Source organism: Bufo bufo, chromosome 4 (genome assembly GCF_905171765.1).
Source record: "Bufo bufo chromosome 4, aBufBuf1.1, whole genome shotgun sequence".
Classification (NCBI taxonomy): Eukaryota; Metazoa; Chordata; class Amphibia; order Anura; family Bufonidae; genus Bufo; species Bufo bufo.
Genome location: NC_053392.1, coordinates 314,777,502 through 314,802,966, shown reverse-complemented (window position 1 = coordinate 314,802,966; position 25,465 = coordinate 314,777,502). Strand labels below are relative to the sequence as shown.

The 25,465-nt window shown below is 44.5% G+C and overlaps 1 protein-coding gene and 1 long non-coding RNA gene across 2 annotated transcripts in view; one reads left to right on the top strand and one right to left on the bottom strand.

The window, feature by feature from the left end:
• The window catches only part of MANEA (mannosidase endo-alpha), a 33,353-nt gene extending 20,975 nt beyond the window's left edge, over positions 1-12,378 (bottom strand). The window contains exon 1 of the mRNA XM_040428775.1: positions 12,307-12,378. The gene's annotated coding sequence lies outside the window, so the exon portion shown is untranslated. The remainder of the gene's footprint in view (positions 1-12,306) is intronic.
• LOC120998199 overlaps positions 1-25,465 on the top strand; it is a 373,620-nt gene that overhangs the window by 154,451 nt on the left and 193,704 nt on the right. The window lies entirely within an intron of this gene.

The following is a 25,465-nucleotide window of genomic DNA, read 5'->3' as shown; positions in this document are numbered from 1 at the left end:
TTGGGAGTTTAGTGCAGATACAGTGCGTCAGAATGGAGGAGGCATCACATGGACAAGATCTGCCTAGTCACATGACCCTCTATCAGCGGCCATTTTATGGACAAGTCCTCTGGACAGCACAAAGACTTGGCAAACAAGGGGGCATACCTTGTGAAATATAGAAAATGTTATATACAAGTAGTCAGAAATAAAGCCAGCTTCCAGAAAAATTCCTACAGCACTGCTTACTGCAGCAAAACGCCTCCTTCCTCTGGCAAGACAGGACTTTTCCACACAAGTCACACAAGCCCTTTACAAGTCCAGCCAAGTAGAGGGGTTGCCAAAATCCCCCACCCCCATTCTTGCACAGCCCCTTTAAAGGATTTCCCATCTTTTTTTTTACTTTTTTAAATTTCAACCTCAGCCTGCTGTACCTGTGAAAGAAATCATACTCACCTGCTCCCCAATGTTCTGGCTCAACTCACTCGGTTTCCGATCCCCGTCTGTAAACCTTAGGACATACAGGGTCACGTGTGTTACTACAGCTGATGACTGGTCGCATAGGTCATGTGTCTCCAAGTGGCACGTGACCCAGCAGTGACACTCTGCTTGGGAACACGTTACTAGTGAGGCCAGTCATTTGCTGTGGCAGTGCATGTGACACCAGTTATACAGGTATACAGTTAGGAACTGGAAGAACAATGAAGGAAGCCAAGGAGCTGGAAGAGAGCGGCGGGGAGCAGGTGAGTATGGACTTCTCCATAGGTACTGTACATGCTCGGCTGTTTTAGAAACTCTTACAGAAGTGACCGGATAGAGCCATTGTGGGAGTATTTGGAGAAACATGAAGAGCATCTGGGACAAATGTAAAGTTATGCATCTTGGTAGTAATAATCTCTGTGCTTCATATGTCCTAGGTGATGTAGCACTGGGAGAGTCACTTATAGAGAAGGATTTGGGTGTCCTTGTAGATGGTAGATAAAATTACAGCCTACAATGTCAATCAGCTGCTTCTAAGGCCACCAGGATACTGTCAAGCATTAAACGAGGGATGGACTCGCAGGGGAGGGATATAATATTACCACTTTACGAAGCGTTGGTGCGGCCTCATCTGGAATATGCAGTTCAGTTCTGGGCACCAGTACATAGAAAGGACGCAATACAGCTGGAAAAAGTACAGAGGAGAGCAACTAAACTGATAAGGGGCATGGAGGGACTTAGTTATGAAGAAATAGTAAAAGAATTGAATTTATTTAGTCTTGAGAAGAGACGTCTAAGGGGGGACATGATTAACCTATACCAGTATGTAAATGGGCCATACAAAAAATACGGCGAAAAACTGTTCCATGTAAAATGCGCTCAAAAGACAAGGGGGCACTGCCTCCGATTGGGGAGGAAAAAGTTCAGTCTCCAGAAGCGTCAAAGCTTCTTTACTGTAAGAACTGTGAATCTGTGGAATAGACTTCCTCAGGACCTGGTCACAGCAGGAACAGTGGACAGTTTCAAAAAGGGTTTAGACTAATTCTTAAAAGTAAAAAACATAAATGCTGAAAATGTGTAGAAATTTGAGTCTCACTTCCTTCTGGGATTCACGTCCCCACCTATCCCTTGGTTGAGCTTGATCATTTGTATTAACTATGTAACCTGAGAGACCCGCTCTTTGCATGGCATACTAAAGGCAGAATGATGACAGGTTGCTGCTATTATTCTGGCAGGAGTCGTTATTTACTGTACATGGACTCCAGGCCATGACACCACCTACCAATAACTAGTTCATGCGTGCACGCTAGAAAGTACAAAGGGCTTTTAATTCTCCCATTACAATCATTAAAGTATTTAAATACTTTTCATGAATCCTTTGTGAGTAGTTTTTCTCTGCAAACAATATATAATGCACGTGAGTAACTTTGCTTTGAGTAGGCTTTTGACACCTCTTTTCACAGAATATGTCACTAAGTGCATTAAGACTTGAGAAAAGGGGAAGACGAGGGGTTTTGCTGAAATCACTCTATTGTAGATCCTGAGGCACATTCCGGTAATGGATTATGCTATTTCTAGATTGCTGAAAATTACCTGGAGGGATAACATGCCATGCCTCTCAGGGTGCCGCGCTGCCAGTGCTAGCTTCATGCGGATGTGTGTGCATGGGGCAGAGTGCTTAGCACCAGCTAGTATTCCCTGTATGCAAGGAAAGGCATGTAGAATAACTCACATGGCCATGGTCCGGATCCCATTGGGCCCACCAACACAGCATGACCCATGGCAGCTCTATTGGCTTCTACGGCAGCGATATCAGCCTCAAATTCCAACTATGTAAAATTGGATTTACTGATCTATTACAAGCATACACGGCCAGAAATGTGTTTACTGCCTCCACATTGTGTTTGGAAATGGAGAATTTTATGAACTGAACATACAAGAGATCCATTTTCTGTAATAACTGAAGACAGCGGGTAGATTTACTAATCATATAGTAATATCATTAAAAACAGTGTAAGGCCTCATTCAAAATTAAGAAAACGTACCCATTCATTTTAATGTGTCTGTTGACATATCAGTGTTCTTTTATTGACCATGGGACAGTGAAAAAAAATCTGAGACATGCACTACTTTGGTCTGTGAAGCGGACCAAACAAGCCCATTATTGTCATGGGTCCTTGAAAAAACACGGATGGCATCCATGTTTGGTCTGTTTTTCATTGGCCACTAATAGGAAACACTCTTATTTGAGCAGTGTATGGGAATACGTACACAAGGACCAAACACGTATATCTTCACAGATAAAAAAAAAAATGGACAGATTTTTTTCACGGATGCCAAATGTACACAGAAATGTGAACGAGGCCTAAGGCTAAAAAAATCAAAGCGCAAATCAGACAGCTCGTGATCCTCCAATTACGTTGCACGGGAAGGGGCAACCCCCATCAAATAATTCAAAGAGTAATCCCAGCAGACGTGTTGATTTTTCAATCCATGATATTGTTTTATTCCATATAATAAAGTAGATATACAGGACGCGTTTCGGCCCATCCAGCCTTCCTCAACTCCATGATACTGAATAACAGCATATACATTTATATAAACACCTAATCCCCATCACTTAATCATGACATCAATTAGAAAATCTGAAAATGACTTAAACATGTAATTGACTGCATTTATCCTACTATGACTCAGTTCATCCGAAGGGAAATAAGATCCTACAATATCAAGCTCTTGGTACCGTGGTCTGTAAGAAAATGCATCCAAATTAAAAACACATATCAGATTAAAATGACATTACCTCATAGTCCCTATTTAGGCCTCTTGGTTGCAAAGTATCCAAAGTGTGGATCCAAAAGGCTTCTCTTCTAAGCAGAAGCTTCTTTAAGTCACCTCCCCTTCTTGGCTGATGTACCCGTTCTATCACCTGATACTTTAACTGAGCAATTGAATGTTTTTGAGTGTGGAAATTGTGCAGGATCGGTAGTAGCAGATTTTTCTTACGTATAGTGGATTTGTGTTTGCTGATACGGTCTTTTACCATCTGCATTGTTTCCCCTATGTACAGCAGGCCACAGGGGCATCAAATAAATCACATTTTGGGTATCGTATGTGTAGTAACCCTTGATCTAATATGATTTACCTGTATGTAGATGATAAACGTATTGGCCCTTTTGTACATTACTACATTGCATACAGCGCAGACAGGGAAATGTTCCACTTTTTTGACATCTTAGGGTTTGCTGTATTCCTTCTTTTTTTGTACTACCTATATCCGCACGTACCAACTGGTCCCTCAAATTGGGGCTACGCTTGTTGCAAATAAGTGGTGGATTTTTTAATTCTTCCACCATTGGATATGATTTGCCTAAAAGGTGCCAGTGTTTACGTACTATATTGTCGAAATGGTGATTGTAAGGGTGGTACTTATGTACAAATGCTATTCGATTGTTCTTTTTATTCTTTACATTGGGAACCGACTGATCCTTCATATTATTTTCAGCCTCTGACAGCACTTTCTCAGGGTAACCCCTTTGTAAAAACCTGGTTTTCATTTCCTCCATCCTCACATTCTGCGTGTCGGGATCTGAGACTATCCTTTTAATCCTCATGAACTGTGATTTGGGGATGGCTTTTTTAAGAGAAATCAGATGCGCACTCTGTACAAGTCGGTACATAAATATCCACCCCTCTGCTTCCTCACCATTACATCCAAAAAATGCACAGAATTCTGGTCATAAGTGATCGTGAATTTCAACTCACTCCATATGTTATTCAAATATTCAAAAAATAGCAAGAGGGGTGCGAGTGGACCCGCCCATACGCAAAAAAACGGCATCAATAAATCTTTTCCAGACTACTGCAGACTCCTGAAAGTACTCATTAGTATAAACATAATGCTCCTCAAAAGATGACATGAACATATTTGCATAGGGCAGGGCCACATTCGCGCCCATCGCCGTACCCCGTTGCTGCAGGAAAACCTTTCACCAAACAAAGTAATTTTCATATAAGACCAACCTCAATAAGTCAACAAAAAATTGCTGCTGTTCAACAGAATAATTGCTGAACTGTAACATCGATATCACCGCCTCTATACCTTTACTGTGTTCAATAGACGTGTACAGACTGACCACTTCTATAGTCACAAACCAGCAATCTTCCGGGACATTCCCTGATCACTTGTCAGAAATGTGAAGTATCCAACAAGAAAGAGGCGGCGTCCTTCACCAGTGGCGTGAGTGCTTTCTCCAAAGCTATCGCTAAAGGTGACAACACAGAATCGACCGAAGACACAATCGGTTGTCCAGGGGGGTTTATCAAGGTTTTGTGTACCTTCGGAAGGATATAAAGCACTGGTCAACGGCTGACCAAAAAAAAAAATCACATAACTTTTCATCAACAACTCCCCGATGTCTATAACCCGTCACCACATCCATGATCTTCGTTTTTATCTGGTATATAGGATTATGATCGAGCATCTTTATAAGTTGCAGTATCCGAGAGTTGGCGGTTAAGCTCACATTTCTCTTTATCCATTATTACAATGGAACCTCCTTTGTCGGCGGGTTTAATAATCAATGATGTATCACTCATCAAAGCATGTATAGCCTGTCTTTCTTTCATTGTTATATTTTGTTTCAAATGTAAGTCACCTTTTCTAGCCATCTCCAGCGTATGTTGTGTTTCCATAGTTACTAGATGTACAAAAGTTTCCACGAGATGATTGATGGCTTTTAGGAGGGGTAAAGTTACTTTTTAATCGCAAACCCATATCTGCCAGTCTTAGCATAGTCCCTTCTCTCTAGTCACCTTCATCCACAACCGATATACAGTACAGACCAAAAGTTTGGACACCTTCTCATTCAAAGAGTTTTCTTTATTTTCATGACTATGAAGATTGTAGATTCACACTGAAGGCATCAAAACTATGAATTAACACATGAGAAATTCTATACATAACAAACAAGTGTGAAACAACTGAAAATATGTCATATTCTAGGTTCTTCAAAGTAGCCACCTTTTGCTTTGATTACTGCTTTGCACACTCTTGGCATTCTCTTGATGAGCTTCAAGAGGTAGTCCCCTGAAATGGTCTTCCAACAGTCTTGAAGGAGTTCCCAGAGATGCTTAGCACTTGTTGGCCCTTTTGCCCTCACTCTGCGGTCCAGCTCACCCCAAATCTCGATGTGTTAATTCATAGTTTTGATGCCTTCATAGTCATGAAAATAAAGAAAACTCTTTGAATGAGAAAGTGTGTCCAAACTTTTGGTCTGTACTGTACGTTGGGATTGTTCTTTCTCAGAGAAGTATCATGCAGTTGAGAATGGTGGAAGAATTTAAAAATCCACCACTTATTTGCAACAAGCAAAGCCCCAATTTGAGGGACCAGTTGGTACGTGCGGATATAGGTAGTACAAAAAAAAGAAGGAATACAGAAAATCCTAAGATGTCAAAAAAGTGGAACATTTCCCTGTCTGCACGGTATGCAATGTAGTAATGTACTACATTATGTTTATACTAATGAGTACTTTCAGGAGTCTGCAGTAGTCTGGAAAAGATTTATTGATGCCTTTTTTTTGCGTATGGGCGGGTCCACTCGAGCCCCTCTTGCTATTTTTCGAATATATGAATAACATATGGAGTGAGTTGAAATTCACGATCACTTATGACCAGAATTCTGTGCATTTTTTGGATGTAATGGTGAGGAAGCAGAGGGGTGGATATTTATGTACCGACTTGTACAGAGTGCGCATCTGATTTCTCTTAAAAAAGCCATCCCCAAATCACAGTTCATGAGGATTAAAAGGATAGTCTCAGATCCCAACACTCAGAATGTGAGGATGGAGGAAATGAAAACCAGGTTTTTACAAAGGGGTTAACCCTGAGAAAGTGCTGTCAGAGGCTGAAAATAATATGAAGGATCAGTCGGTTCCCAATGTAAAGAATAAAAAGAACAATCGAATAGCATTTGTACATAAGTACCACCCTTACAATCACCATTTCGACAATATAGTACGTAAACACTGGCACCTTTTAGGCAAATCATATCCAATGGTGGAAGAATTTAAAAATCCACCACTTATTTGCAACAAGCGTAGCCCCAATTTGAGGGACCAGTTGGTACGTGCGGATATAGGTAGTACAGAAAAAGAAGGAATACAGCAAACCCTAAGATGTCAAAAAAGTGGAACATTTCCCTGTCTGCGCTGTATGCAATGTAGTAATGTACAAAAGGGCCAATACGTTTATCATCTACATACAGGTAAATCATATTAGATCAAGGGTTACTACACATACGATACCCAAAATGTGATTTATTTGATGCCCCTGTGGCCTGCTGTACATAGGGGAAACAATGCAGATGGTAAAAGACCGTATCAGCAAACACAAATCCACTATACGTAAGAAAAATCTGCTACTACCGATCCTGCACCATTTCCACACTCAAAAACATTCAATTGCTCAGTTAAAATATCAGGTGATAGAACGGGTACATCAGCCAAGAAGGGGAGGTGACTTAAAGAAGCTTCTGCTTAGAAGAGAAGCCTTTTGGATCCACACTTTGGATACTTTGCAACCAAGAGGCCTAAATAGGGACTATGAGGTAATGTCATTTTAATCTGATATGTGTTTTTAATTTGGATGCATTTTCTTACAGACCACGGTACCAAGAGCTTGATATTGTAGGATCTTATTTCCCTTCGGATGAACTGAGTCATAGTACGATAAATGCAGTCAATTACATGTTTAAGTCATTTTCAGATTTTCTGGTTAATTGGTTTCTATAAAGAAGCAGAGAGGTGGCGGGCATGCGTGAATATGCTCGCTTCCATGGTACCGGCCACCACAGCCCAGTTCAAGGAACGGAAGACACTGCGCAAGCGCGGCTACAGCTGTAGCGCTGCTGCGGTGGCCGTAACCCCTGACAGCGAGCAATAAACAAAGGGAAAGAAGAATTAGGAATAGGGAGAGACGGAGGCCATACCGTTAACAACATGGTTTACTATTATGTAGAAGGAACAAAATGAAAGCAACTGGTGAATAAAACTGGAGAAACCCTTGATGCGCCACACTGCACCACACTTGTGGAAATTTGCACCATTTTCTAGACAGATTCTAGGCACAAACACATTAGTAAATCCATTATGGATGAGATTATGGCACGAATTACAGCAAAGGTCACCAAAAATCCAACCCTGTTAGATTTGTGGTTGCAGGTGCTGTAACCTATCTGCAATGTTTTTTTTACAGTCAATCTCTAAAATAGTCACACGCTATTTTTTTTCCACGTGATTTGTCTGAGACAGGATGCAAATAACACGTGACTGTGTAGAACCTAAGGCCTCGTTCACATTTAAGTTTTTCACAGACGTGTGGTATCTGCATTTTCTGTGGAAAGCACGCTTACCAATTGATTTAGATATTACCAACCTGTGAATGTCCAGAAAGGGAACGGATATAAATGTAGAAAAAGGATCCATTCATGTGTCCGTAGTTCTGGGTCCACATCCTTTCTGCAATTTTGCGGAACGGGTGCACACCCATTAATTTCAATCGGGGCCGCAAAAGATGATAGAGCATGTCCTAAATTCTTGTCCGCAATTGCGGTCGAGAATAGGCTTTTCTATCATGGGGCCGGCCATGTGCGGTCCGTGAAATGCGTAACACACACAGCCGGAATTTGTGTTTTGTGGATCTGCAATTTGCGGACCGCAAAACAGTTACGAACGTGTGAATGGACCCTAATCATCTTATAACATAGCTACTTTCCAGAATTTGGAGCAAAAACAATGGAAACGACCGTTCCGCAAAAAGACAGTACATGTACTATTGTAGTCCGCATTATGGACAAGAAAAAAACGGGGGCCGGACGTTCCAGTCCGCAAAATACAGAACTCACAAGGCCGGTATCTGTGTTTTGCATATCTGCAATTTGCAGACCGCAAAACAGGCAACGGTCGTGTGCACGAGCCCTTATTAGGATGTCTGTAGAGATCAAAGAGCCTCAGGATGTGCAGTGGTAGGACTAGGACCCCCCCCTCCCCGGTCTAATAGTTATCCCCCCCATAACCAGAATACCTTTTAAGTGTAAAGGCTGGTTTTGCTTCAAACACGCTGAAAACATTTTTTTTTTGCAAATCATTGTATTGAAAGAAGCTGTTCATAATACAGCCGGGACTCCAAACACGTGCCAAATGGACTGTTCTTTGACATACATTTGCCCATGAAAGTCTATGGCAAAGTCAGCATATACACTGCTCAAAATAATAAAGGGAACACAAAAATAATTAACTATATATTCTTCTGAAATAATTTGTTCTTTACATAGTTGAATGTGCTGACAACAAAATCACACAAAAATTAAAAAATGGAAATCAAATTTTTCAACCCATGGAGGTCTGGATTTGGAGTCACACTCAAAATGAAAGTGGAAAAACACACTACAGGCTGATCCAACTTTGATGTAATGTCCTTAAAACAAGTCAAAATGAGGCTCAGTAGTGTGTGTGACCTCCACGTGCCTGTATGACCTCCCTGCAACGCCTTTGCGAGCTCCTGATGAGGTGGCGGACGGTCTCCTGAGGGATCTCCTCCCAGACCGCGACTAAAGCATCTGCCAACTCCTGGACAGTCTGTGGTGCAACGTGACGTTGGTGGATAGAGCGAGACATGATATCCCAGATGTGCTCAATTGGATTCAGGTCTGGGGAACAGGCGGGCCAGTCCATAGCATCAATGCCTTCGTCTTGCAGGAACTGCTGACACACTCCAGCCACATGAGGTCTAGCATTGTCTTGCATTAGGAGGAAGCCAGGGCCAACCGCACCAGCATATGGTCTCACAAAGGGTCTGAGGATCTCATCTCGGTACCTAATGGCAGTCAGGCTACCTCTGGCGAGCACATGGAGGGCTGTGCGGCCCTCCAAAGAAATGCCACCCCACACCATTACTGACCCAATGCCAAACCGGTCATGCTGGAGGATGTTGCAGACAGCAGAACGTTCTCCACGGCGTCTCCAGACTCTGTCAAGTCTGTCACATGTGCTCAGTGTGAACCTGCTTTCATCTGTGAAGAGCACAGGGCACCAGTGGTGAATTTGCCAATCTTGGTGTTCTCTGGCAAATGCCAAACGTCCTGCACGGTGTTGGGCTGTAAGCACAACCCCCACCTGTGGACGTCGGGCCCTCATATCACCCTCATGGAGTCTGTTTCTGACCGTTTGAGCAGACACATGCACATTTGTGGCCTGCTGGAGGTAATTTTGCAGGGCTCTGGCAGTGCTCCTCCTGTTCCTCCTTGCACAAAGGCGGAGGTAGCGGTCCTGCTGCTGGGTTGTTGCCCTCCTACGGCCTCCTCCACGTCTCCTGATGTACTGGCCTGTCTCCTGGTAGCGCCTCCATGCTCTGGACACTACGCTGACAGACACAGCAAACCTTCTTGCCACAGCTCGCATTGATGTGCCATCCTGGATAAGCTGCACTACCTGAGCCACTTGTGTGGGTTGTAGACTCCGTCTCATGCTACCACTAGAGTGAAAGCACCACCAGCATTCAAAAGGGACCAAAACAATAGCCAGGAAGCATAGGAACTGAGAAGTGGTCTGTGGTCACCAACTGCAGAACCACTCCTTTATTGGGGGTGTCTTGCTAATTGCCTATAATTTCCACCTGTTGTCTATCCCATTTGCACAACAGCATGTGAAATTGATTGTCACTCAGTGTTGCTTCCTAAGTGGACAGTTTGATTTCACAGAAGTGTGATTGACTTGGAGTTACATTGTGTTGTTTAAGTGTTCCCTTTATTTTTTTGAGCAGTGTATGATAGCACTAGCAGAAGGACCCGGCTTTGCACGGGTATATTTAATCTATTTCATTTCATGTTTGTGTGTGTCGTTAAAAGATATCGACAGTGTCCACTATAACAGTGACCTCTACAGTTTCCCTCCCCTTTAACAGTGACCTCCACACCGGCCGCCCCTTTACTAGTGACCTCCAAAGAACCCCGTCTCGTTAACAGTGATTTCCACAATAACCCGCCCCCTTAACAGTGACCTCCACAGAGCTCCATTCCCTTAAAATGTAACCTCCACAACACCCACCCCCTTAACAGTGACCTCTACAGCACCCCGCCCCTAAACACTAACCTCCATAGTGGACCGTCCTCTTAACTGTGACCTCCACCGTTCCCTGTCCCCTTAACAGAGACCTCCACAGCGCCCGCCCCTTTAACAGTGACCTCCACAGCAGCCCGTCCCTTTAACAGTGACCTCCACAGCAGCCCGTCCCTTTAACAGTGACCTCCACAGCAGCCCGTCCCTTTAACAGTGACTTCCACAGTGGCTGCCCCTTTATTAGTGACCTCCACAGTACCCCATCCCCTTAACAGTGATTTCCACAACACCCCGTCCCCTTAACAGTGGCCTCTACAGCACCCCGCCCCTAAACACTGACCTTCATAGCGGACCGTCCCCTTAACTGTGACTTCCACAGTTCCCTGTCCCCTTAATAGAGACCTCCACAGCGCCCGCCCCTAAGGAGGCCAGAGGTCTGGTTTTAGGCCGGACAGTCTAGCTTTCAGACTCCCTGTCCTCCGTCTGGCGCAGGGCCTGGATAAACAAAGGGATGTTTTTTTGAACAGCTCACTCTCAGACAGCAGCATTGTGCTGTCTGAGCATGAGCTGCAGGGAGAAAGTCACTGTCCCTCGATCCCCTGTAGCTGACAGAAGTTGATTTTTACCATCATTTTTTTAATCCCCGTCGGCTGCGGAGTGGGAAAGGGCGTGGCTTAGTGGGACCTGATGGCGGAGTTCTTAAGTCCGTCTTTTGAGAGTGGCCTGACTGCCCCTGAACTGTGGCCTCCACATCACTCTGCTCCCTTAACAGTGTCATCCACAGCGACCTGCCCCTTTAAAGCTGACCTGCAGCAGTGAAGAAAAATGGCTGGGTTGTTATGGAAACCTTCTGTAAAACTGTGTGTATGTGGAGACTAAGGACCTGCGAGCTTCTGTTGGCGGATAAGGGTCATGTGACCATGTGTATGGCAGTTGGGATATGAAGAGAAAGACCTGCAGGCTTCTATTGACTAATGTAGGTCATGTGATGTGCCATATTTGCATTTTTTGGGAATATCTCAGGAACGGTACGTCCTAGAGAGCTGAGACCCGGTCTAAAACCTCCCCGGACACCTGATGTACCTGTGTGCCAAATTTAGTGATTGTAAATGCGACGGTGCGGATTCCTTTAGCGGACATACACACACACATATACACTCAGCTTTATGGTGCAGATCAGGCCTTACAAGTGAATATAATGGGGGGGGGGGGATTCAGAAAAATATTCTAAATAGGTGTTATTAATAGTGTAGCGTGCATGAACTTCGATCTGCAGCAGGATCAGGAGAACATGGACAGGTTTAACCCCTGCAGTCCTTCCAGCTCACTGAGGGAACATAAACACTGGGAGGCATGTGGATTATTAACCCTCTATGGACTTTGTCCTGTCACTAGGGTGGCCAGACTTTGTACTGTCTGAGCGTGGGCTTCTCTCACCCCCAGTCAGTTACTAGAGCCGCAGACATGGCCACCTGAGGGGGAGAGAAGCGCCAGGACTGCCCCCAGCTCACCTTCGCCGCAGAAATGTCTTATGTGGGCGTGGTTTATCAGTTAGGGGCGTGGCCGGTGAGGTCCGGCTGTCTTGTGAGAAGCCAGTGGCCACCCTACCTGTCACAGAGGTATAACCATACACACTGAGGGCAAGAGAGCACTCACCCCCCCCCCACAACACTTGAGGACAGAAACATATGGCACTGCAGAAGCTGCAGCTGGTCGTGTGGTACATTACCTGCCTGGCACACAGGTCTCTGCACGAGCTCCCCTCTACCTTAGTGCTGAGCACAGTCTGCAGACACTTCCGGGATCAGTGTGACGCAGAGGCGGAGGGGAGGAGCCGGGCTGTGCTGGGGGCGGGGCTGATTCCTCTATCAGACACTGGAGGGCTGCAGCTCCCAGTACATAGCTTCACCTCATCACTGCACGTGGTGATCGGCACTATACTGTAAGATGAGGCAGATACTGTACATGGGTAGACAGGGGATAGATAGATAGATAGATAGATAGATAGATAGATAGATAGATAGATAATAGATAGATAGATAGATAGATAGATAGATAGATAGATATGAGATAGATAGATAGATATGGGATATATAGATTAATATACAGGGAGTGCAGAATTATTAGGCAAGTTGTATTTTTGAGGATTAATTTTATTATTGAACAACAACCATGTTCTCAATGAACCCAAAAAACTCATTAATATCAAAGCTGAATATTTTTGGAAGTAGTTTTTAGTTTGTTTTTAGTTTTAGCTATTTTAGGGGGATATCTGTGTGTGCAGGTGACTATTACTGTGCATAATTATTAGGCAACTTAACAAAAAACAAATATATACCCATTTCAATTATTTATTTTTACCAGTGAAACCAATATAACATCTCAACATTCACAAATATACATTTCTGACATTCAAAAACAAAACAAAAACAAATCAGTGACCAATATAGCCACCTTTCTTTGCATGGACACTCAAAAGCCTGCCATCCATGGATTCTGTCAGTGTTTTGATCTGTTCACCATCAACATTGCATGCAGCAGCAACCACAGCCTCCCAGACACTGTTCAGAGATGTGTACTGTTTTCTCTCCTTGTAAATCTCACATTTGATGATGGACCACAGGTTCTCAATGGGGTTCAGATCAGGTGAACAAGGAGGCCATATCATTAGATTTTCTTATTTTATACCCTTTCTTGCCAGCCACGCTGTGGAGTACTTGGAAGCGTGTGATGGAGCATTGTCCTGCATGAAAATCATGTTTTTCTTGAAGGATGCAGACTTCTTCCTGTACCACTGCTTGAAGAAGGTGTCTTCCAGAAACTGCCAGTAGGACTGGGAGTTGAGCTTGACTCCATCCTCAACCCGAAAAGGCCCCACAAGCTCATCTTTGATGATACCAGCCGAAACCAGTACTCCACCTCCACCTTGCTGGCGTCTGAGTCGGACTGGAGCTCTCTGCCCTTTACCAATCCAGCCACGGGCCCATCCATCTGGCCCATCAAGACTCACTCTCATTTCATCAGTCCATAAAACCTTAGAAAAATCAGTCTTGAGATATTTCTTGGCCCAGTCTTGACGTTTCAGCTTGTGTGTCTTGTTCAGTGGTGGTCGTCTTTCAGCCTTTCTTACCTTGGCCATGTCTCTGAGTATTGCACACCTTGTGCTTTTGGGCACTCCAGTGATGTTGCAGCTCTGAAATATGGCCAAACTGGTGGCAAGTGGCATCTTGGCAGCTGCACGCTTGACTTTTCTCAGTTCATGGGCAGTTATTTTGCGCCTTGGTTTTTCCACACGCTTCTTGCGACCCTGTTGACTATTTTGAATGAAACGCTTGATTGTTCGATGATCACGCTTCAGAAGCTTTGCAATTTTAAGAGTGCTGCATCCCTCTGCAAGATATCTCACTATTTTTGACTTTTCTGAGCCTGTCAAGTCCTTCTTTTGACCCATTTTGCCAAAGTAAAGGAAGTTGCCTAATAATTATGCACACCTGATATAGGGTGTTGATGTCATTAGACCACACCCCTTCTCATTACAGAGATGCACATCACCTAATATGCTTAATTGGTAGTAGGCTTTCGAGCCTATACAGCTTGGAGTAAGACAACATGTATAAAGAGGATGATGTGGTCAAAATACTCATTTGCCTAATAATTCTGCACGCAGTGTATACATATTAGATAGATAGGGGATATATAGATAGATAGATAGATAGATAGATAGATAGATATGGGATATATAGATAGATAGATAGATAGATAGATATGAGATAGATAGATATGAGATAGATAGATAGATAGATAGATAGATAGATAGATAGATAGATAGATAGATAGATAGATAGATAGATAGATAGATAGGGGATAGATAGATAGATATTAGATAGATATATCATAGACATATAATGTAGATAGACAGACAGATATTAGATAGATCTGTAAGTATATAGATAGATAAATAATAGGTAGATTAGATAACAGATAGATAATAGATATGATATAGACATATGGATTGATAGATACAAGAGAGAGCTGGTCTGGAGTGGGAGGACTCCAGGGTCCTTTATACAGCAGCCAGACCGTCCACTTGGAGCTGAAGTATTTTATCCATGATCCAATATAACAGCAATATCTCAGGAGACCGCCTTAACATCACCCCGGCCAGGCGATTATCACACATGACCACTAGGGGCGGACTGAGAACTTAAAGTGGGCCCTGGAAAAAAAAAGCGGAAAGTAGCCTCTTGTTGTAGGTGGGTCCAAATTGACAGAAGGCAGGGCTAACACAAATAGGCGGGGCCAGCAATACCATTTTGCGGCACAAAATACCGCCCTAGCAGAGCCAAATATCTCAGTGCAACACAATAAATCGCCACATCAAAGTCCACCCCTACACATGGCCCCAGGGTCTGTCTGAACACAGATCCCAACCCATCCAGTATATATCAGAAGCTACAATTACGGCCCTCAGCTTCCTCTACTTTGTATTTCTATAATTCCCTCTGGCTGACCAGCCCTGGTCCTTCCTTATTCATGACCCTAAAGCAACTTCTTCCTCACGTGTGGCCAAGGTTGCTGCGGTACTGAGAAAGAACCCTGTGCCCAATTATTTATAGGAAAGGATGATAAGGCTAGTCCTCATCTCATGGGCCCCATAGCAGCGACATGGGAAGTCACTTTTACTTATATTAAAGGGCTTCTCCGGGCTCTTACTACTGATAATTGTTCTGGTTCTGATCAATGGTCAGGTAGGTTGATACACTGCTCCAAATTAGATAGATAGATAGATACGTGCAGGCACACCGAGAGAAATAACACTGACAGGTCTCCCAATATTAGATGGGCGGGGGTCCGACTCCCGCCCCCCCCTTCCCCCCCGCGGATCAGCTGTATGAGGAGATGGCGGGTGCAGTGTGCACGGGCTGTATCCCTTCTCTGTTCCTGCTCTGGTGAACAGGAAGAGAGATGGCACATGCACTGTCATGACCGGCATCACGCAAAGGGAGGGAAATGGGAAGGCCCTGTCCAAGGGAGAGGGAAAGGTGGTGACCCCTGACTCACCTTGAGGCTGGCACCTGACTGCCCTGACGTCCCTAGATGGGTTCCACACCCGTACGCCGATCACGTGCCTAAACCCTGGCTTTCCCTAAGATGAGCCCTAGATAGTGAACAGGGCGGTGGGATCACTAGTCCACACCACTGACACTAAAGGAAAACACCAAGGAGAGGACAGACAATACAGACAAAACATATAATCCCAGGTGGGCGACAACAGCAGACAACAAAAGCCCAACAGGGATCCGGAGGGTAACGCTCTGGAACAACAACCAGGGATCACAGCTACTCAGCTCCAGTGGGTCAGTATAGAAGTCCAGGCAGGAAGCTCTATATCTGGCAACCAGAGAAGCGGGAGAGGGGAATATAAGGAGGTTGGGATTGCTGGACAAGAAACAGCTGAGGAGAAGAAGCTACGGATCCCTGAGTGAGCCAAAAAGGGTTGCAAGGCAAACCCAGAAAGCTACCATTAAGAAACAGCACTATCTTTATACATAGAACGAGCAGCCACCCGCTGCGACTTCCTGACCCCGGGTATAACGGAGTCAGACGTGGCTCTTGACATCCTCGTGACAGTACCCCCCTTTCCACGAGGGGCCTCCGGACACTCAGGACTAGGTCTCTCAGGATGAGAGGCATGAAAAGCCAGAACTAACCTGTCGGCGTTTACCTCAGACGCTGGAACCCACATTCTTTCCTCGGGACCGTAACCCCTCCAATGCACCAGATATTGAAGAGAGCGGCGGACCCGACGAGAATCAACAATTTTGGATATTTGAAACTCTAGATTACCATCCACAATAACAGGAGGGGGTGGCAGCGGTGATGGTTCTAGAGGTGGAACATACTTTTTGAGTAACGACTTATGGAAGACGTTATGAATTTTAAAAGTCTGAGATAGCTCCAGGCGAAAAGCCACGGGGTTAATGATGGCTACTATTTTGTAAGGACCAATGAACCTAGGACCCAGTTTCCAAGAGGGAACCTGTAATTTAATATTCCTAGTAGATAACCACACATAGTCATTCACACCTAGGTCCGGACCTAGCGACCGTTTCTTATCAGCCATGCATTTATATTTACCTCCCATATTTTTCAAATTAGCTTGCACTTTCTGCCATACAGATGAAAGAGATGACGAAAACCGTTCCTCTTCGGGAACCCCAGAAGACCCCCCCTCTTTGAAAGTACAGAATTGGGGATGAAAACCATATGCACCAAGAAATGGTGACTTGCCAGTGGATTCCTGACGGCGATTATTTATGGCAAACTCGGCTAACGGTAAATATGATGACCACACCTCTTGGTTTTCAGACACAAAACACCTTAGATATGTCTCAAGGTTTTGGTTGGTACGCTCAGTCTGTCCATTCGACTGAGGATGGAAAGCTGAGGAAAAGGACAAGTGTACCCCCAAATGGGAACAAAAAGCTTTCCAAAAGTTAGAAATAAACTGGGTTTCCCGATCCGAAACAACATCGGAAGGGACCCCATGAAGCTTCACGATTTCACTGATGAATACCTGAGCAAGAGTCTTAGCATTAGGTAGTGCGGGTAACGCAATGAAGTGTACCATCTTGCTAAACCTGTCTACTACTACCAAGATAACTGTTTTACCCGCAGACAAAGGTAAGTCAGTAATAAAATCCATTGACAGATGTGTCCATGGCCTATTGGGAATGACAAGTGGCAATAAAGACCCTGCAGGACGTGTATGAGAGACTTTCGCGCGCGCACAAGTAGAACAAGTAGACACAAAATCCATTACATCCTGACGCAACCTTGGCCACCAAAAACGACGAGACAATAGTTCCAAGGTTGCTTTACTACCCGGGTGCCCAGCAAGTGCCGAATTATGATGTTCCTTTAATAATTCTAGACGCAGGTTTAACGGTACAAACAATTTCTCTGAGGGGCAAGAGACCGGGGCGTCCCCCTGGGCCTCTAACACCTTCCCCTCCAGAACAGAGTGTACCGCAGAGACAACCACTCCTCTTTGTAGAATGGGTACCGGATCACTCACATTACCCCCTCCAGGGAAACAACGAGATAATGCATCTGCCTTGGTATTTTTTGCCCCAGGACGATAGGTAATAAAAAAGTTAAACCTGGTAAAAAATAGCGACCACCTAGCTTGTCTAGGGGTGAGACACTTAGCTGATTCGAGGTACAGAAGGTTTTTGTGGTCTGTAATCACCGTGACGGGGTGGATTGCCCCCTCTAAAAAGTGACGCCATTCTTCAAACGCTAGTTTAATAGCTAATAGTTCCCTATTGCCAATATCATAGTTCTTCTCCGCTGCAGATAGTTTTTTAGAAAAGAAAGCACAAGGACACCATTTGCCAGGAGACGGACCCTGAGACAGTACAGCCCCCACTCCCACCTCTGACGCATCTACTTCAACAATAAAAGGCTGGGAGACATCAGGTTGGATTAGTACAGGTGCCGAGGTAAACCTCTCTTTTAGAGAGGAAAAAGCAATTTTAGCGGCGTCAGACCATTTAGAAAAGTCAGTCCCCTTCCTAGTCATGTCAGTAAGGGGTTTGACAATCACCGAATCATTTTTAATGAACTTTCTGAAGAAATTTGCAAAGCCCAAGAACCGTTGCAGTGCTTTGAGGTTCTCAGGAAGATCCCATTCTAAAATTGCCTGGACCTTCCTAGGATCCATAAGGAAACCTGAAGCAGATAATAAATAACCTAGGAACTGTATTTCCTGAACGGCGAAGACACACTTTTTAATTTTCGCATATAATTTATTCGTCCGTAGGACCTGCAGTACCTGTCTGACATGCACCTCATGTGTTTTCAGATCAGACGAATAAATTAAAATATCATCTAGGTATATCACCACAAACCTGCCGATAAGATGACTAAAAATGTCATTAACGAAATGTTGGATGACAGCAGGAGCATTGGTCAGACCGAAAGGCATGACTAGATTTTCATAATGCCCCTCAGGGGTGTTAAAAGCTGTCTTCCACTCATCCCCTTCCTTGATACGAATCAGATTGTAGGCACCCCTAAGATCAAGTTTGGAGAATCACCTAGCACCCGCAATCTGATTAAACAGGTCAGGAATGAGAGGAAGAGGGTAAGGGTCTCGGATGGTTATCCGGTTTAGTTTGCGGAAATCTAGGCAAGGACGCAGGCCCCCATCTTTCTTTTTAACAAAGAAAAACCCTGCAGCCACGGGTGAAGAAGAGGGTCTGATGTGTCCCTTAGCCAAGCTCTCGGAGATATAATCTTTCATGGCTTGTCTCTCCGGACCCGAAAGATTATATAACCTGGTCTTGGGTAATTTTGCACCGGGATTAACCGGGCAATCATTAGGACGGTGAGGTGGTAACTTCTGGCAACCCTTTTCAGAAAAAACGTCCTCAAAGTCCGAAACAAATTTAGGTAGGGTAGCTATGGAGGCGACTAAGCAATTGCTATTTAAGCAATTTTCACTGCAATGCTCACTCCACTCCAATATCTCCCTGGCCTGCCAATCCACCACTAGATTGTGCGCTACCAACCAGGGAAGACCCAATACCACAACAGTGGGAAGCCCCTCCAGAACATAACATGAAAGACACTCGTTATGGTGGTCCCCTACCCGAAGGTGTAAGTTATGGACAATGTGAGTGAGGTTTCTCTGAGACAGAGGAACAGAATCAATAGCAAATATGGGAATAGGTCTCTGTAGCGTACAGAGAGACAAACCCATAGTGTGGACAAAATGGGCATCTATCAAATTTACTCCTGCTCCACTGTCTAGAAAGAAAGAAATAGTCTCCGTCTTAACACCAAAAACAACAACCGCTGGCAACACAAATTGAGATGTTCGTATGGAGGAAACGTATACCCCCCGGCTGACATCCTCCACACAGCCTGGGGGTTAGTCGTTTTCCGACGGTCTCTTGTTTTTGATAAAGGAAGGACAGACATTAATGAAATGACCCCTCCCCCCACAGAAAAAACAAACCCCACGCCTACGGCGAGCCTCAGGAGGACGGACCTGACGAGTAGTTCCTCCTAGCTGCATAGGCTCGTCTAAGTCCGTACAGACTAACTGCTGCTTGGGAGGGGTTACCAATTGCTCCGGATTTTTCAATCTGTCCCTCAGACGTCTATCTATTCTGATAGAAAGGGACATAACAGCATCAAGGGAAAAGGGAGTCTCATACAGCGCAAGCGCATCCTTAATCCTTTCGGATAACCCAGAGCAGAACTGACTCCTGAGAGCCGGGTCGTTCCACTGGGTATCCGTAGCCCACCTACGGAACTCTGCGCAATACTCCTCTACTGGCCGCTCTCCCTGTAGGAGTCTCCGTAATTTTGATTCAGCCAGTGCGACTCGGTCAGGGTCGTCATATATGAGACCCAAGGCCCCAAAAAATTCATCCACTGACCGGAGAGCTTGGGAATCAGTGGGTAAAGAGAATGCCCAGGATTGCGGGTCCCCCTGAAGCAGGGAAATAACAATCCCCACCCGCTGTTCTTCATTACCAGAGGAGTAAGGGCGCAGCTTAAAATATAACTTACAGGCCTCACGGAATGTCACAAATTTGTCCCTTCCCCCAGAAAATCAGTCAGGAAGAACAACCTTGGGTTCCGCAACAACCTGGTTACCTGTAGCAACCGCTGGGCTTGCGTTCTGTTGCAATTGCTGCTGTTGCTGGAGGACCGATGCCTTCACTCCTGCCACCTCCAAAGACAGGCCTTGAAGTTGCTTTGTCAAAGCAGCAATTGGATCCATACTGGATTCTAAATAGGCAGAAAAAGAAAAAAAGTATTATTATTTTTTATATATATATATATATATATATATTTTTTTTTTACCTACACAAAATAAGGGCCAGATATAATGTCATGACCGGCGTCACGCAAAGGGAGGGAAATGGGAAGGCCCTGTCCAAGGGAGAGGGAAAGGTGGTGACCCCTGACTCACCTTGAGGCTGGCACCTGACTGCCCTGACGTCCCTAGACGGGTTCCTCACCCGTACGCCGATTACGTGCCTGAACCCTGGCTTTCCCTGAGATGAGCCCTACGTAGTGAATAGGGCGGTGGGAACACTAGTCCGCACCACTAACACTAAAGGGAAACACCAAGGAGAGGACAGACAGTACAGACAAAACATATAATCCCAGGTGGGCGACAACAGCAGACAACAAAAGCCCAACAGGGATCCGGAGGGTAACGCTCTGGAACAACAACCAGGGATCACAGCTACTCAGCTCCAGTGGGTCAGTATAGAAGTCCAGGCAGGAAGCTCTATATCTGGCAACCAGAGAAGTGGGAGAGGGGAATATAAGGAGGTTGGGATTGCTGGACAAGAAACAGCTGAGGAGGAGAAGCTACGGATCCCTGAGTGAGCCAAAAAGGGTTGCAAGGCAAACCCAGAAAGCTACCATTAAGAAACAGCACTATCTTTATACATAGAGCGCGCAGCCACCCGCTGCGACTTCCTGACCCCGGGTATAACGGAGTCAGACGTGGCTATTGACACCCTCGTGACATGCACATTGCGCGTGTCGTCTCCACATACAGCTGATTGGAGACACCCGGTGATCTGATATTGATTAGGTCATCAGTAGTAAGAGCCCAGAGAACTCCTTTAATGTTACCTTGAACCTATCTACGTATAGTGTATGCCAATGTGTCTCTAAACACTGGAATTCCATGCCCGCTCTTTGGTATCACTGACAGAAGGCCACAAATTACATAAACTATTTCTCTAATCTGCTATCATCGGCATTTTCATCTTTCTTGTCGCACATTATTTACTTGATCTGCTTCAGAGCTGGAAAATTAAATCAGGAATGGTCTGTTTAAAACACTTTGTAGAAGATTCTTAGTTAATTCCCTCACATTAAAAGTCTGAGAAGTGCTGGCTCTGATTGAGACTACCATCGGATGTGAGCCATTGAAATGGTAATTAGGAGATGCAGCAAGGAATATATGACACTCAAGTGAAGCCTGAATAGACAGTGAGTTGCACTTTATTTGTAAATCACTACATAAAATTATTTTTCTTTTCAATACCCATTAAATGTATTGCAGCATGTACTCCCAGGCAAAATTGGGATCCGGAATCAAAAAGTGAAGAACTACAAGGGTCAGACTGGCCCACTAGAGCAGCAGAGGATCATCCGGTGGACCCAAGGTCTAACACAGTAATAAAACAGGGCCACAAAGATCAACCTGAGCTGACTTTGAAACCAGTAACCAGATCGGGAGTGCATATCACATACGCCCAGTAGGAAGATGGGCCCTTCACCATCTTATTAAGTAAAGACCCATGCACCCTAATGTCTTCTTCATTGCAGGTAAGAGACTGTTAACTATTGTCATAGCTGATGGATTGCAGTTCACAAGAGATGATGCACCTCACTAGAAAGAAGCTCCATGGTGAGTACCTCACTCTAAAGGCTCATGCACACGACCGTATGTATTTTGTGGTCCACAAAAAATGGATACTCAAAAAATACAGATGACGTCCGTGTGCATTCCGTATTTTGCGGAACTGAATAGCTAGCCCCTAATAGAACAGTACTATCCTTTTCCATAATGCGGAGAATAGGACATGTTCTATTTTTTTGTGTAACGGAAATACGGACATACGGAAACGAAATGTACACAGAGTAACTTCTGTTTTTTTGTGGACCCATTGAAATGAATGGTTCCGCATACGGACAAAAATAATGGAACGGACGCGGAAAGAAAATAAGTTCGTGTATATGAGCCCTAAAGCAAACTGGGTATTACATAAAAGGGGCTCAAACTAATTTCTTGTACAGGTGTCGTTTGCAGTCTATGTTTACCTGTGAACCAGATCTCCTATGGAAACCTAATGATGATAAGTCTATGTGCACATGTTCAGTATACACAGAGAGTGGGCCCTCAGAATCATTTTCTCTGTCTGGCTCAAGGAACTTCAGGCCAATGCTAAATCCGCCTTCCATATTTATGTCTTATGGATTTTGATATGTATCCCAATTTAGTAAGATACACAGAAGAAAAATGATTATGCTCAGTCCAAATAACAGGTGCTAGGAGATGTCTTGAGCCGGAAACAGGTGTATCCACAATTAACAAATTCAAAACAAAAAATCCCCAGCACTCTGTAAAAACTTCACTTCTTTATTAGAAAATCCTTAAAACCATCTTGTACAGCGATTAAAGGGGTTGTCCCATGAAAAATATTCTGCAGTTTTTAAACCAACTCCTGGATCTGAATTCTTCAGTATTTGTATGTAATTAAAAATTGAGCATAGACACTGAGTTATTCACTTACCGTATTTTTCGCCTTATAAGACGCACCGGCCCATAAGACGCACCTAGGTTTTTGAGGAGGAAAATAAGAAAAAAAAATATTTTGAACCAATAGGTGTGCTTTTGGTGGGTTTTGAACTAATTGTGGTCTGTGGATGGCGCACTGTTATGGGGGATCTGTGGATGGCGAACTGTTATGGGGGATCTGTGGGTGACACTTATGGGGGATCTGTGGGTGACACTTATGGAGGTCTCTGGATGGCACTGTTATGGGGATCTGTGTATGACACATATATAGCATCTTATGCTATGTGTCATCCACAGATCCCCTCCATAACAGTGTCTTTGTAGTGAATGACCCTCAATACAGGGGCTGAGGGTCGGCATCTGCTTTTATAATGACAGCGGGGCCCGTGCAGTGACTGTATTCTACTATACGGGCCCCGCTCACTGTATAATCGTATCTGTAATAATTAATTATGTATATCCTGGTAATCGCAAAATCAGCGATACTTACAACTACAAGCACTCGGTAGGTAGCAGAGAGGAGGGAGGAGGCAGGCCGGGAAAACGGCGATGGCAGCGTGAGTCACTACGTCACGCTCCTGCGCCGCCCGCTTCATTCATAAAGTAGGCGGCGCAGGTGCGTGACGTAGTGACTCACGCTGCCAGCGCCTGTCCTCCCGGCCTGCCTCCTCTCTGCTACCTACCGAGCACTTGTAGTTGTAAGTAGCGCTGATTATGCGATTACCGGTATATACATAATTAACTATTACAGATACCATTATACAGTGAGCGGGGCCCGTGTAGTAGAATACAGTCACTGCATGGGCCCCTCTGTCATTACAGGGAGTGCAGAATTATTAGGCAAGTTGTATTTTTGAGGATTAATTTTAATATTGAACAACAACCATGTTCTCAATGAACCCAAAAAACTCATTAATATCAAAGCTGAATATTTTTGGAAGTAGTTTTTAGTTTGTTTTTAGTTTTAGCTATTTTAGGGGGATATCTGTGTGTGCAGGTGACTATTAGTGTGCATAATTATTAGGCAACTTAACAAAAAACAAATATATACCCATTTCAATTATTTATTTTTACCAGTGAAACCAATATAACATCTCAACATTCACAAATATACATTTCTGACATTCAAAAACAAAACAAAAACAAATCGGTGACCAATATAGCCACCTTTCTTTGCAAGGACACTCAAAAGCCTGCCATCCATGGATTCTGTCAGTGTTTTGATCTGTTCACCATCAACATTGTGTGCAGCAGCAACCACAGCCTCCCAGACACTGTTCAGAGAGGTGTACTGTTTTCCCTCCTTGTAAATCTCACATTTGATGATGGACCACAGGTTCTCAATGGGGTTCAGATCAGGTGAACAAGGAGGCCATGTCATTAGATTTTCTTATTTTATACCCTTTCTTGCCAGCCACGCTGTGGAGTACTTGGATGCGTGTGATGGAGCATTGTCCTGCATGAAAATCATGTTTTTCTTGAAGGATGCAGACTTCTTCCTGTACCACTGCTTGAAGAAGGTGTCTTCCAGAAACTGGCAGTAGGACTGGGAGTTGAGCTTGACTCCATCCTCAACCCGAAAAGGCCCCACAAGCTCATCTTTGATGATACCAGCCCAAACCAGTACTCCACCTCCACCTTGCTGGCGTCTGAGTCGGACTGGAGCTCTCTGCCCTTTACCAATCCAGCCACGGGCCCATCCATCTGGCCCATCAAGACTCACTCTCATTTCATCAGTCCATAAAACCTTAGAAAAATCAGTCTTGAGATATTTCTTGGCCCAGACTTGACATTTCAGCTTGTGTGTCTTGTTCAGTGGTGGTCGTCTTTCAGCCTTTCTTACCTTGGCCATGTCTCTGAGTATTGCACACCTTGTGCTTTTGGGCACTCCAGTGATGTTGCAGCTCTGAAATATGGCCAAACTGGTGGCAAGTGGCATCTTGGCAGCTGCACGCTTGACTTTTCTCAGTTCATGGGCAGTTATTTTGCGCCTTGGTTTTTCCACACGCTTCTTGCGACCCTGTTGACTATTTTGAATGAAACGCTTGATTGTTCAATGATCACGCTTCAGAAGCTTTGCAATTTTAAGAGTGCTGCATCCCTCTGCAAGATATCTCACTATTTTTAACTTTTCTGAGCCTGTCAAGTCCTTCTTTTGACCCATTTTGCCAAAGGAAAGGCAGTTGCCTAATAATTATGCACACCTAATATAGGGTGTTGATGTCATTAGACCACACCCCTTCTCATTACAGAGATGCACATCACCTAATATGCTTAATTGGTAGTAGGCTTTCGAGCCTATACAGCTTGGAGTAAGACAACATGCATAAAGAGGATGATGTGGTCAAAATACTCATTTGCCTAATAATTCTGCACGCAGTGTATAAAAGCAGATGCCGGCCCCCAGCCCCTCCTCCATCACAGCTGATACACCCGCCGCGCGGCATCGCGGCGGGTGTATCATTGAAAATATGGCAAAATCAGCAGCATTCGCCCCATAAGACGCACTGCTATTTCCCCCCCACTTTTGGGGGGAAAAAAGTGT